The sequence below is a fragment of the Aedes albopictus genome, chromosome 2 (genome assembly GCF_035046485.1).
Source record: "Aedes albopictus strain Foshan chromosome 2, AalbF5, whole genome shotgun sequence".
In the NCBI taxonomy this organism is placed as follows: domain Eukaryota; kingdom Metazoa; phylum Arthropoda; class Insecta; order Diptera; family Culicidae; genus Aedes; species Aedes albopictus.
In genome coordinates, this window is record NC_085137.1 from 86,535,780 (window position 1) to 86,550,386 (window position 14,607).

Genomic DNA, 14,607 nt, shown 5'->3' on the forward strand with positions numbered 1-14,607 from the left:
TGAATTTAAAAATTATTAGAAAGATAGAATATGTAAAGCAATGTTGAATTGAACTCGTTGTAGTTGTTTTCTGATTTTGTTGCTTGCGGGAATCTTCTGGAGCCTGGCAAGCTCCATCCAAAAAAAGCATGATCAAAATCAGTTGTGTCCAGGCAGGAAAGATTGAATGGGTAAAGTGACATTGAATTTAAAAATTATTGGAAAGATCGAATATGTAAAGCAATGTTGAATTGAACTCGTTGTAGTTGTTTTCTGATTTTGTTGCTTGCGGGAATCTTCTGGAGCCTGGCAAGCTCCATCCAAAAAAAAGCATGATCAAAATCAGTTGTGTCCAGGTAGGAAAGATTGAATGGGTAAAGTGACATTGAATTTAAAAATTATTAGAAAGATAGAATATGTAAAGCAATGTTGAATTGAACTCGTTGTAGTTGTTTTCTGATTTTGTTGCATGCGGGAATCTTCTGGAGCCTGGTAAGCTCCATCCAAGAAAGCATGATTAAAATTAGTTGTGTTCAGACAGGAAAGATTGAATGTGTGCAGTGAAAGTGAATGTATAAATTATTAGAAAGATATAATATGTAAAGCAATGCTGAATTGAACTCGTTGTAGTTGTTTTCTGATTTTGTTGCTTGCGGGAATCTTCTGGAGCCTGGCAAGCTCCATCCAAAAAAAAGCATGATCGAAATCAGTTGTGTCCAGGCAGGAAAGATTGAATGGATGAAGTGACATTGAATTTAAAAATTATTAGAAAGATAGAATATGTAAAGCAATGTTGAATTGAACTCGTTGTAGTTGTTTTCTGATTTTGTTGCTTGCGGGAATCTTCTGGAGCCTGGCAAGCTCCATCCAAAAAAAAAAAGCATGATCGAAATCAGTTGTGTCCAGGCAGGAAAGATTGAATGGGTAAAGTGACATTGAATTTAAAAATTATTGGAAAGATCGAATATGTAAAGCAATGTTGAATTGAACTCGTTGTAGTTGTTTTCTGATTTTGTTGCTTGCGGGAATCTTGTGGAGCCTGGCAAGCTCCATCCAAAAAAAGCATGATCAAAATCAGTTGTGTCCAGGCAGGAAAGATTGAATGGGTAAAGTGACATTGAATTTAAAAATTATTGGAAAGATCGAATATGTAAAGCAATGTTGAATTGAACTCGTTGTAGTTGTTTTCTGATTTTGTTGCTTGCGGGAATCTTCTGGAGCCTGGCAAGCTCCATCCAAAAAAAGCATGATCAAAATCAGTTGTGTCCAGGCAGGAAAGATTGAATGGGTAAAGTGACATTGAATTTAAAAATTATTGGAAAGATCGAATATGTAAAGCAATGTTGAATTGAACTCGTTGTAGTTGTTTTCTGATTTTGTTGCTTGCGGGAATCTTCTGGAGCCTGGCAAGCTCCATCCAAAAAAAAGCATGATCAAAATCAGTTGTGTCCAGGCAGGAAAGATTGAATGGGTAAAGTGACATTGAATTTAAAAATTATTAGAAAGATAGAATATGTAAAGCAATGTTGAATTGAACTCGTTGTAGTTGTTTTCTGATTTTGTTGCTTGTGGGAATCTTCTGAAGCCTGGCAAGCTCCATCCAAGAAAGCATGATCGAAATCAGTTGTGTCCAGGCAGGAAAGATTGAATGGATGAAGTGACATTGAATTTAAAAATTATTAGAAAGATAGAATATGTAAAGCAATGTTGAATTGAACTCGTTGTAGTTGTTTTCTGATTTTGTTGCATGCGGGAATCTTCTGGAGCCTGGTAAGCTCCATCCAAGAAAGCATGATTAAAATTAGTTGTGTTCAGACAGGAAAGATTGAATGTGTGCAGTGAAAGTGAATGTATAAATTATTAGAAAGATATAATATGTAAAGCAATGTTGAATTGAACTCGTTGTAGTTGTTTTCTGATTTTGTTGCTTGCGGGAATCTTCTGGAGCCTGGCAAGCTCCATCCAAAAAAAAGCATGATGAAAATCAGTTGTGTCCAGGCAGGAAAGATTGAATGGATGAAGTGACATTGTGTTGTCACGTCGGAGTAGCAGTAAAGAAGTTACGATTCTTTCAGCAGTTCTGTTTATTGTAAACGCTATAAAGCTGGAATAACAAATTCAATTTTAGTCTAACGTATACATTCCATAACGCATATTTTCGGTATTCTTACATTATCGGTAAACTCTCTCACTCTCTGCTACCCCTGGTCGATCAACAAATGGATAAATACTGCGATATTCCTATAAACACGGTTGAATTCAGTGCATTTGATTTTATATAGCATGTAGAAAACTACTTACGAAACGAACGGTTTTGTGAACAGAGGAGAATTACAATAGCAAAATTATGTGCTATCCACTTTCTGCTCGTAACCTAAATTATGGTACAGAATACATTAGAAAATAACAATTTATGTGCATAACTAAATATCTCGAGAAACTCACGATCAATAAATGCAAACTACACTTAATCGTTAACTAAGTTCTGACAAATATCGTTCCAAATATATCCGAATATAATAATTTTACAAATTTATCGAACTGAGTATGGTTCACAGTTTTACTGTTTTCCTGTGCATTTGTGCCAAATCATTGCTGTCATTTCCATCACCTCTCATTGTTCGGCGCTGTTTGGTACAGTAGCCTTCTCGCAACCGGGTGACCGTTTATCCGTGTATCGGCTTAAGCAGGGTATAGCTTGTTCGGGCTAACATTCCCCGCCCCGTAAAGCTGCTCTGAATCTGCAGCATTACTCTCCGGAAGAATATCCATGACTGCTAGTTTTGCCACTGATCTTCGTAACGTTCCAGAAGTAGTTCGGACCTCTGCTCGCCTAATACGTCCGTCCTTGCCTGGAAAAACTGCTGTCACCACTCCTCGTGTCCAGCGATTTCTAACATTTCCGTCTACAATGAAGACTACATCACCTAATTCTATCCTCTTCGTTTCCGCAAACCATTTGGTCCTTCGCGTTATTGTAGGCAGATACTCACGGATCCATCTGCGCCAGAACTGATCCAAAATGTGCTGACAGAGTCTCCAGTTGCTGCGTAGAGCTTCTCTTTCCTCCGTCGACGATTTCTCAGTCTGCGTCACTCCCACTGAATTCAGAAGGAGAAAATGGTTTGGTGTAAGAGCCTCCTGATCCGAACCTTCCAGCGGCATGTATGTTAATGGTCTCGAGTTGACCATAGACTCGGCTTCGCATAAAACGGTGTGAAACACTTCCTCTGTAGGAGTCCGGGGGTGGTTCATGGAGCTCATAGCCGTTTTAACAGCCCTGACCATCCTCTCCCACGCACCGCCCATGTGCGGAGAGGCTGGTGGAATGAAATTCCACCTGGTGTTTGCGTTCGTGAAGCTCTCAGACATCTTCTGGTTCACGTCCTGTAATTGCCTCGCCAACTCCCTTTCGGTACCGACGAAGTTGGTCCCGTTGTCGGTGTAAATCTGCTGCGGCGCTCCACGTCTGGCTATGAATCTACGAAGCGCCAGCATACACGACTCGGTTGATAAGGATGCTGCTATCTCTAAGTGGACCGCCCTTATAGTGAGACAAGTATATAGGACAACCCACCGTTTCACCAAACTTCTGCCAATTTTGATCAAATAAGGACCAAAATAATCTATCCCGATCATCGTGAACGGTCTGACAAACGGTGTCACGCGCTCTTCCGGCAGTGGCGCCATCCTTGGAATCTGCGGTTGAACTTTGTAGGTGCGGCACCATTGGCAACGTTTAGCAGCCTTGCGCACTTCCGCTCGCATGTTGGAGATGTAATATTTTTGTCTCAATTCGTTTACCACAGTTTCTCCGTTCTGGTGCCCAAACAATCTGTGGTAGCTGTCGATGACAAGTTCGGTAATACGGTGTCCTTTCGGCAGGATCACTGGATACTTCGCATCGTACGCAGTGAAGGGTGAAGCACCGATGCGACCTCCCAAGCGAAGTTCTCCATGTTCTCCGATAAACGGAGACAGCTTCCTTAAGGGACTGTTCCTTTTTACTTCACTTTCGTTTTCAGCTCTTATTTGCTTCAGCTCTTCTGCGTATTCGTCCTCTTGCGCCAATCGCCACAAGGCGCATTCCGCACGTTTGAAATCTTGCTGATCCAATCCTTCTGACATCTGAGATGATCCCGGTATGTTGCGACATCGCCTAATGAACTTAAAGATGAACGAAGCCGACCGTAAGAGACGTTCCCATTTAGAAAACCGTTGAACATCGATGAAGCTGACACTGGTAATTTCTCGGTGAAAATGAACTGCGCGTAATTCTTCTGGAATTTCGACGTACTGCACTTTCTGCTGTGGCCACTGATTCTCCGGTTCATACAAAAAATCTGGACCAGAGAACCAACGGTTGGTTGGCCGTAGATCCGGAGCTCCCTTCCATTTGGTCGCATCGTCCGCCACATTTAGCCCCGACGGCACGTATCTCCATTCCTGCACCTTGGTCTCGTCCAGAATTTCGCCTACACGCACAGCAACGTATTGTCGGTACTTTCTAGCGTCCGACCGAATCCACAGTAGAACAGTGTTGGAATCGGTCCAGATGAATCTCCTCTGGATTTTTATCGAATGACTGTCGGCAATGGTCTTCATTAAGCGGCTTCCCATAACAGCCGCTTGCAACTCTAAACGCGGAACTGACAGTGGTTTCAACGGAGCAACCTTCGCTTTCGAAGCCACCAACGCACATCGTGCTTGTCCACGGTCGATTACACGGAAGAAAGCCGCACAAGCCATAGCAGACAAGCTCGCATCCACAAACATGTGCAGCTCCAACGTTTCATAGATGCCATTTTCGTAGTCTGGAAAGTAGCAGCGAGGTACTTGAACCTGATGCAGCTCGCCGAACACGCTGACAAATCTTCTCCATGTTTCGTTGACTTCTTCGGGGATTGGATCGTCCCATCCAACTCCACATCTCCACAGATCTTGAATGATGGTTTTCCCATGTATCAGCACATGAGAGATTAGTCCAATCGGATCATATAGGCTCATAATAAACCGCAAGATCTTCCTCTTCGTAGGCACTGAATCTCCTGATACTAATCGCTGCAGATCCTCCGACACAGATATTCTGAAGGTGAATACATCTTCCTTGGGAAGCCAGGCCATCCCTAGCACACGTTCAATGAGACTAGCTTTATCGCTAGTGAACTCCTTACTTTGAGATGTATGCTGTTCCCCAAGATGCGCCAACACCTGTCCCGAATTCGACTGCCAATTTCTTATTTCGAACCGTGCTTTCGCGTGCACCGTTCGAACATCTGTCGCCAATTTTGCCATTTCTTCTGCTGTGTCCCTGCTATCTAAGTAGTCATCCACGTAGTGGTTTTCTACTAGTGCTACTGCTGCTTCCGGAAATTCATTCGCCCAGCTTTTCGCATTCATGTTCTTAATGAACTGTGCCTGACACGGAGAACAGGTGGAGCCGAAGGTCGCTGCATCCATGATGAATACTTCCGGCGGTTGAGAGGGCTCCGGGCTCCACAGGAAGCATTGAGCGGAACGATCTGCGTCACGGATGAAGAACTGGTGGTACATTTCACGCACATCTCCAACAACTGCAATTTGTCGCTGGCGAAACTGAAACAATACCTTCGGCAATGGCGTCAACAGGTCCGGCCCCTTCAACATCATGCTATTAAACGATACGCCGTTGACTTTCGCAGCGGCGTCCCAAATCATGCGGACCTTTCCAGGTTTTCTTGGATTGGTCACAACCCCTAACGGTAAAAACCATGTCTGCTTGGGATTGAATTCTTCGATCTCTTGCTTTGTAGCCTTGTGCGCATATCCTTTGATCTGGTATTCAGCTATTTGGGTTTCCAGGTTCGCTAGCAGCTCCGGGTTGGCTTTCAGTCGACGATGAAGGCAAGCTAGTCTCCTTTCAGCCATAGCGTAGCTTGGAGGAAACTCCACGACGTCGTTGCGCCACAGTAAACCAGTCTCAAAACGCCCATCTTCTCGCTGTACGGTGGTAGTTTCTAGGATCTCTCTTGCGCGGCGATCTTCGTTTCCTTCCAGCGTACGTGCTGCTGCAATACCCAGACATTCCTCGGAGAAAAAACTTTCAACCAGCTGATGGATTCCATTCAGCTCCACGCATTCGCAAATGTGAAACGAAGGTGAAACAGAGACTTTCGAAGGATCACCAACGCAGCCGAACACCGTCCAACCTAATCTTGTCTTCGCTGCAATTGGTTCTCGTGTTCCTCGTTCCCTTCTTCTCAACGGAACAGACAAATGAACGTTGTCCATGCCTATCAAAATCCTCGGAACCGCTTGCTCGTAGTCCTTGATCGGAAGTCCTTCCAAGTGTGGGTACCGTCTGGCTAGTTCTCCATACTGAAGAGTTTGCGTTGGGAGAGCTAAGCCTTCCACTGTGCGAACGTCGCCCAATACGAATTTGGTGTCGTTCGATGAACCCGAGATTTGCAGACTAACTTGTCGTGATGTTGCCTCCCGCCGCTCAATGTTCGCTGTCCATGTAAGACACAATGGATGCACTTCGCCGCTGATGTTCAGTTGATCCGCGATATCGGCGTCCATCAGAGTCAAGGATGACCCCTCATCCAGAAAGGCGAAGGTTGTTATCTGCGTCCCTTTCCCATAGAGCGTCACTGGGATAATGCGGAACAAAATGGGATTCTGAAGCTGGCGATGCACAGAAACGACTGCCGGCGCACTGGTTCCGGAACGTGGAAACTCGTCAGGATGGCCCGGGTGGAGTAACGTGTTATGCCCCTTAGAACAGCCCCCCACTTCACACACTTTATTGGATTTACATGGCCACTTACCGTGCGGCACCAAACAAATTTTACACAGTTGGTGTGCACTAACTGCTTTCCAGCGATCTCCCATAGGCAATGTCTTAAATCTAGAGCAATCTCTTATTCTATGCTTTAGACTTTGGCAAATATAGCACGGTCTCGCTAAACTTTCTGGCTTACCTCTAAAACTATCAGACTTACGAACATCTGCCGAAGAGTGGGTGTTCATATACGCCTTCTCCTTGGGACGCTGTCTCTCGATGCGGTTGGCTCGATGGGCATCGTGGTCGCTGAACTGCGTGACATCACTGGCCGCCGAAGTTATCGCCATCATATACTCGCTGAAGGTGCCCAAGTCGACGAAGCCGGCGCGCTGCTTGTGTAGTGCCCAGTCCAATCGAATATTAGCCGGTAGCTTTTCCACCAGTTCGCTCAGCAACGATGGATTCATCAGATGTGCCTGCTGGTTTGCGCCTTTCAGATGCCCCACGAGGTTCTGAACGGTGATGCCAAAATTGACCAAAGTCTCCAGCCGGTCTGCTTTTGGCGCTGGAACATTACGGACCTTGTTCAACATGGTCTGTAGCAGTCGATCTGGACTGCCAAAGAGCGTTTCTAACGTAGCCAGCACTTGAGGAACGGACGACGGCAGCAGTAGGTTGCTGCGGACAGCTTCCAACGCGCTGCCTCTGAGGCACCTCTGCAGCCTCATGAGGTTTTCCGCATCTGAGTAGCCGCACATCACTGTCGAATTCCTGTAGCTACTCACGAATAATGGCCAATCCTCCGGGTTTCCGGTAAACACCGGAAGTTCCTTCGGTACCACTTGTCTGGCGGCCAGCTGCTGCTGAAACTGACCCCACGCTGCTTGAGATTGATCGGGTTGGAACGATTGCGTACCGTTTAGTTGGTTTGGATTAATCGTGGAATGGTGAATCCCCGGTGGCGATCGAGAATGATTCACCGCTGGTGCACGCTGGTGATCGGGCCGTGGGCCAAACGCAGGATTCTGGATTTGCGGGTACAGTTGTTGTTGCTCCGTCGGAAACGAACCAGAATGGTGATTCGGTGGCCAGACTGTCGCTAGCGGAACCTGCTGCTGGATCTCTCGAGGTACCGTTAGTCCTCTGACAACTGGTTGGGAAATCGATTGACGGGGTTGATCGAAAACCAGCTTTGAGTTTGGTTGCTCGGCTATCGTTTGCATCTGCAAAAACGATTCTGGTGGTCCTACATGGTCTTTCTGGGTCGGAGTCGACGTCTGTGTGGCCGGTTTGATCGAAACGACTTCTTTTGGTACTGCGCCTAGTGGTTTACCAACTTTGTCGCCCAACGATGTTAGTGGTGTTTCGTGATTCTTCGCGCCATTCGCATTCACATCCGATGATGGCTTAGCGGGAAGCTCTTCAACCAGATCAGGCTGACCGTCTCCCTCGGACAGAATACCTGCGTGGTCCTTTATCCACCTATTGACCTTGTCCTTGCTGCTCACTCGACTCCTACGGCTTTTGACGCTTTCACCGTCGTCTTCGCTCGCTTCCGCCATCAACAGCGCGTACTTTTCTTCACGGTACCTCTTCTCCATGGACGCTTTCTCGAGCAGAGCTTTTTCCTGGCGCTCCTTTTCAAGCTCTTGCCGTTGCAACATGAGCTTCTCTTCGGCCTTACGCTCCTCCTCAATCTTCATTAGCTGAAGCTTAATCCTCAACGACCGACTGCTTTTACTGGACTTGCTGGATTGACCGGATCTCGACACTTCATCCACGAGTATGGCAGAAGCACACCTGCTGCATGACCAGCATCTATCTCGGACGCCGTCGTCCACCGAAGCGCATGAGAAATGGTACCGATCCTTACAGGCATCACAGGCTACCAAATTCTCTTCCCGATCTGGCTTGTTACAGGCAATGCAGTTCTGCCAATCCGTGCTGGTTGCCATCGTGAACTATCTCTCCAGTGTTCGTTCTGAAGCCTGGACACAATCGATGTTTCGGCGATAATCTTTATAGATTTTGTTGTCACGTCGGAGTAGCAGTAAAGAAGTTACGATTCTTTCAGCAGTTCTGTTTATTGTAAACGCTATAAAGCTGGAATAACAAATTCAATTTTAGTCTAACGTATACATTCCATAACGCATATTTTCGGTATTCTTACATTATCGGTAAACTCTCTCACTCTCTGCTACCCCTGGTCGATCAACAAATGGATAAATACTGCGATATTCCTATAAACACGGTTGAATTCAGTGCATTTGATTTTATATAGCATGTAGAAAACTACTTACGAAACGAACGGTTTTGTGAACAGAGGAGAATTACAATAGCAAAATTATGTGCTATCCACTTTCTGCTCGTAACCTAAATTATGGTACAGAATACATTAGAAAATAACAATTTATGTGCATAACTAAATATCTCGAGAAACTCACGATCAATAAATGCAAACTACACTTAATCGTTAACTAAGTTCTGACAAATATCGTTCCAAATATATCCGAATATAATAATTTTACAAATTTATCGAACTGAGTATGGTTCACAGTTTTACTGTTTTCCTGTGCATTTGTGCCAAATCATTGCTGTCATTTCCATCACCTCTCATTGTTCGGCGCTGTTTGGTACAGTAGCCTTCTCGCAACCGGGTGACCGTTTATCCGTGTATCGGCTTAAGCAGGGTATAGCTTGTTCGGGCTAACACATTGAATTTAAAAATTATTAGAAAGATAGAATATGTAAAGCAATGTTGAATTGAACTCGTTGTAGTTGTTTCTGATTTTGTTGCTTGTGGGAATCTTCTGGAGCCTGGCAAGCTCCATCCAAGAAAGCATGATCAAAATCAGTTGTGTCCAGGCAGGAAAGATTGAATGGATGAAGTGACATTGAATTTAAAAATTATTAGAAAGATAGAATATGTAAAGCAATGTTGAATTGAACTCGTTGTAGTTGTTTTCTGATTTTGTTGCTTGCGGGAATCTTCTGGAGCCTGGCAAGCTCCATCCAAAAAAAGCATGATCGAAATCAGTTGTGTCCAGGCAGGAAAGATTGAATGGATGAAGTGACATTGAATTTAAAAATTATTAGAAAGATAGAATATGTAAAGCAATGTTGAATTGAACTCGTTGTAGTTGTTTTCTGATTTTGTTGCTTGCGGGAATCTTCTGGAGCCTGGCAAGCTCCATCCAAAAAAAAAGCATGATCAAAATCAGTTGTGTCCAGGCAGGAAAGATTGAATGGGTAAAGTGACATTGAATTTAAAAATTATTGGAAAGATAGAATATGTAAAGCAATGTTGAATTGAACTCGTTGTAGTTGTTTCTGATTTTGTTGCTTGCGGGAATCTTCTGGAGCCTGGCAAGCTCCATCCAAAAAAAGCATGATGAAAATTAGTTGTGTCCAGGCAGGAAAGATTGAATGGATGAAGTGACATTGAATTTAAAAATTATTGGAAAGATAGAATATGTAAAGCAATGTTGAATTGAACTCGTTGTAGTTGTTTCTGATTTTGTTGCTTGTGGGAATCTTCTGGAGCCTGGCAAGCTCCATCCAAGAAAGCATGATGAAAATCAGTTGTGTCCAGGCAGGAAAGATTGAATGGATGAAGTGACATTGAATTTAAAAATTATTAGAAAGATAGAATATGTAAAGCAATGTTGAATTGAACTCGTTGTAGTTGTTTTCTGATTTTGTTGCTTGCGGGAATCTTCTGGAGCCTGGCAAGCTCCATCCAAAAAAAGCATGATGAAAATCAGTTGTGTCCAGGCAGGAAAGATTGAATGGATGAAGTGACATTGAATTTAAAAATTATTAGAAAGATAGAATATGTAAAGCAATGTTGAATTGAACTCGTTGTAGTTGTTTCTGATTTTGTTGCTTGTGGGAATCTTCTGGAGCCTGGCAAGCTCCATCCAAGAAAGCATGATCAAAATCAGTTGTGTCCAGGCAGGAAAGATTGAATGGATGAAGTGACATTGAATTTAAAAATTATTAGAAAGATAGAATATGTAAAGCAATGTTGAATTGAACTCGTTGTAGTTGTTTTCTGATTTTGTTGCTTGCGGGAATCTTCTGGAGCCTGGCAAGCTCCATCCAAGAAAGCATGATCAAAATCAGTTGTGTCCAGGCAGGAAAGATTGAATGGATGAAGTGACATTGAATTTAAAAATTATTAGAAAGATAGAATATGTAAAGCAATGTTGAATTGAACTCGTTGTAGTTGTTTTCTGATTTTGTTGCTTGCGGGAATCTTCTGGAGCCTGGCAAGCTCCATCCAAAAAAAAGCATGATGAAAATCAGTTGTGTCCAGGCAGGAAAGATTGAATGGATGAAGTGACATTGAATTTAAAAATTATTAGAAAGATAGAATATGTAAAGCAATGTTGAATTGAACTCGTTGTAGTTGTTTTCTGATTTTGTTGCTTGCGGGAATCTTCTGGAGCCTGGCAAGCTCCATCCAAAAAAAGCATGATGAAAATCAGTTATGTCCAGGCAGGAAAGATTGAATGGATGAAGTGACATTGAATTTAAAAATTATTAGAAAGATAGAATATGTAAAGCAATGTTGAATTGAACTCGTTGTAGTTGTTTTCTGATTTTGTTGCTTGCGGGAATCTTCTGGAGCCTGGCAAGCTCCATCCAAAAAAAAGCATGATCAAAATCAGTTGTGTCCAGGCAGGAAAGATTGAATGGGTAAAGTGACATTGAATTTAAAAATTATTGGAAAGATAGAATATGTAAAGCAATGTTGAATTGAACTCGTTGTAGTTGTTTTCTGATTTTGTTGCTTGCGGGAATCTTCTGGAGCCTGGCAAGCTCCATCCAAAAAAAGCATGATCGAAATCAGTTGTGTCCAGGCAGGAAAGATTGAATGGATGAAGTGACATTGAATTTAAAAATTATTAGAAAGATAGAATATGTAAAGCAATGTTAAATTGAACTCGTTGTAGTTGTTTTCTGATTTTGTTGCTTGCGGGAATCTTCTGGAGCCTGGTAAGCTCCATCCCAGAAAGCATGATTAAAATTAGTTGTGTTCAGACAGGAAAGATTGAATGTGTGCAGTGAAAGTGAATGTATAAATTATTAGAAAGATATAATATGTAAAGCAATGTTGAATTGAACTCGTTGTAGTTGTTTTCTGATTTTGTTGCTTGCGGGAATCTTCTGGAGCCTGGCAAGCTCCATCCAAAAAAAGCATGATCAAAATCAGTTGTGTCCAGGCAGGAAAGATTGAATGGGTAAAGTGACATTGAATTTAAAAATTATTAGAAAGATAGAATATGTAAAGCAATGTTGAATTGAACTCGTTGTAGTTGTTTTCTGATTTTGTTGCATGCGGGAATCTTCTGGAGCCTGGTAAGCTCCATCCAAGAAAGCATGATTAAAATTAGTTGTGTTCAGACAGGAAAGATTGAATGTGTGCAGTGAAAGTGAATGTATAAATTATTAGAAAGATAGAATATGTAAAGCAATGTTGAATTGAACTCGTTGTAGTTGTTTTCTGATTTTGTTGCATGCGGGAATCTTCTGGAGCCTGGTAAGCTCCATCCAAGAAAGCATGATTAAAATTAGTTGTGTTCAGACAGGAAAGATTGAATGTGTGCAGTGAAAGTGAATGTATAAATTATTAGAAAGATATAGTATGTAAAGCAATGTTGAATTGAACTCGTTGTAGTTGTTTTCTGATTTTGTTGCTTGTGGGAATCTTCTGGAGCCTGGCAAGCTCCATCCAAGAAAGCATGATCGAAATCAGTTGTGTCCAGGCAGGAAAGATTGAATGGATGAAGTGACATTGAATTTAAAAATTATTGGAAAGATAGAATATGTAAAGCAATGTTGAATTGAACTCGTTGTAGTTGTTTTCTGATTTTGTTGCTGGCGGGAATCTTCTGGAGCCTGGCAAGCTCCATCCAAAAAAAGCCTGATCAAAATCAGTTGTGTCCAGGCAGGAAAGATTGAATGGGTAAAGTGACATTGAATTTAAAAATTATTGGAAAGATAGAATATGTAAAGCAATGTTGAATTGAACTTGTTGCAGTTGTTTTCTGATTTTGTTGCTTGTGTGAATCTTCTGCAGGCTGGTAAGCTCCATCCAAGAAAGCATTTTTTTTAACATGGAGGTACTGAAGATGATTATTTGATGTAAAGAGGTACTGAATTTGGCTGGCTGATCATTTATTTCTGATATGACCGTTTGAAAGTAACATTTGGAGCCTGACAAGCTCCATTATGTTCTGGGTGGATAATTGGAATGTGTTTGTTACGTGACAATGTGCAATTTGAATTGAACTCGTCAAGGTTTTTTTCCTCATTGTGTTGTTTGGGGATTTTTTTTTCCATTTTTCAGGTCAATACGAATAATAGCACAAAATCGTAATGAAAGAAATCTATGGTAAGTATTTATTAACATTATTAATTTTTTTTTATCTTTTTAGAATTTTTCCGTCATATTACACGTGCGCAATATGTAGAATAATTTAGTAAATATTTGCTTTTCATGTTAAAATAAACTTAATCAGGAGTAGAAGAGGGAAAGGATGTAGAAGTAGGGCGTGAATAATCATAAAATTTAAATGATTGACAATTTGGAAGACACATAACAATTTCTATCAGTGCGTGCGTTGGGAAACTGCATGCATACCGAAATCCCACTTCAATGCTTGTGACAGCCGAAAAGCGAGCTTGGAAATGCTACTCTCAGCTTGAGCGCTGATTGACGGGAGTGAAGGAAAGAGACCGTGACGAAGTAGAACGAGAAAAGGGAAGAAAGAGAGAGAGGATTGACATGAACGATTGAGCGAGTTGAATAGGATTCAGTTTCAAGAATGATGTTGTAGTGAATGGAGTGTTTTAGAAGTGATAAAAAATATATTTATAAATTGGAAAAAGAAATGGTGTTTATTATTTACTTTTGATAGTGAAATCCTACATTTGCATGCATACCGAAATCCCACTTCAATGCTTGTGACAGCCGAAAAGCGAGCTTGGAAATGCTACTCTCAGCTTGAGCGCTGATTGACGGGAGTGAAGGAAAGAGACCGTGACGAAGTAGAACGAGAAAAGGGAAGAAAGAGAGAGAGGATTGACATGAACGATTGAGCGAGTTGAATAGGATTCAGTTTCAAGAATGATGTTGTAGTGAATGGAGTGTTTTAGAAGTGATAAAAAATATATTTATAAATTGGAAAAAGAAATGGTGTTTATTATTTACTTTTGATAGTGAAATCCTACAATGGCGCAGTCGGTAGGATCGTGAAGCAATTCGCGAGTGTATAGCCAACACAAGGTTTACTCACGCTGCCGAGAGTAAACAGTGTGTGAGTTTATTCGCACTCGCCTGCTTCGTGAGTAAGAAGCAAAACAAAACAGAAACACTCATGAGTTTTTATTCGTGAAGAACTAGTGCAGATGCGGGAAGTGCATTTTATTGTGATTATATTAGCAAATCCAGTGATTATCCAACATAAACTAAGGCTTTATGCTTCATTGTTCCTGAAAAGCAGCACTGCTAGTCGTTAAAATGCATTTTTCGTCAAAATGCAAAAAACTCACGAAGCTTCGCGAATCACATGCGAGTGCTCGCCAGCTTCGTTTACTCACGAATAAAGAAGTGCGAGTATTCTCGGGCCCCGGTGCTTCACGAGTATGTTTGTTTTGGTTTGTGTCTGCTCAGCTGCAATCTTCATCATTTTCCATCTCTGGGGATAATGCATCTTTATTCGTAGATTTTGGTAAGTAAAGGGGGAGTAGTGTAGCGGATTGCCCCAAGTAACCAAAAGTTTAGATAAGAGGGTACTTTACAAGCTAAGTAGCTTATTCGAGGTTGATCTTTAGCCTTCTAAGCAGCCTAATTT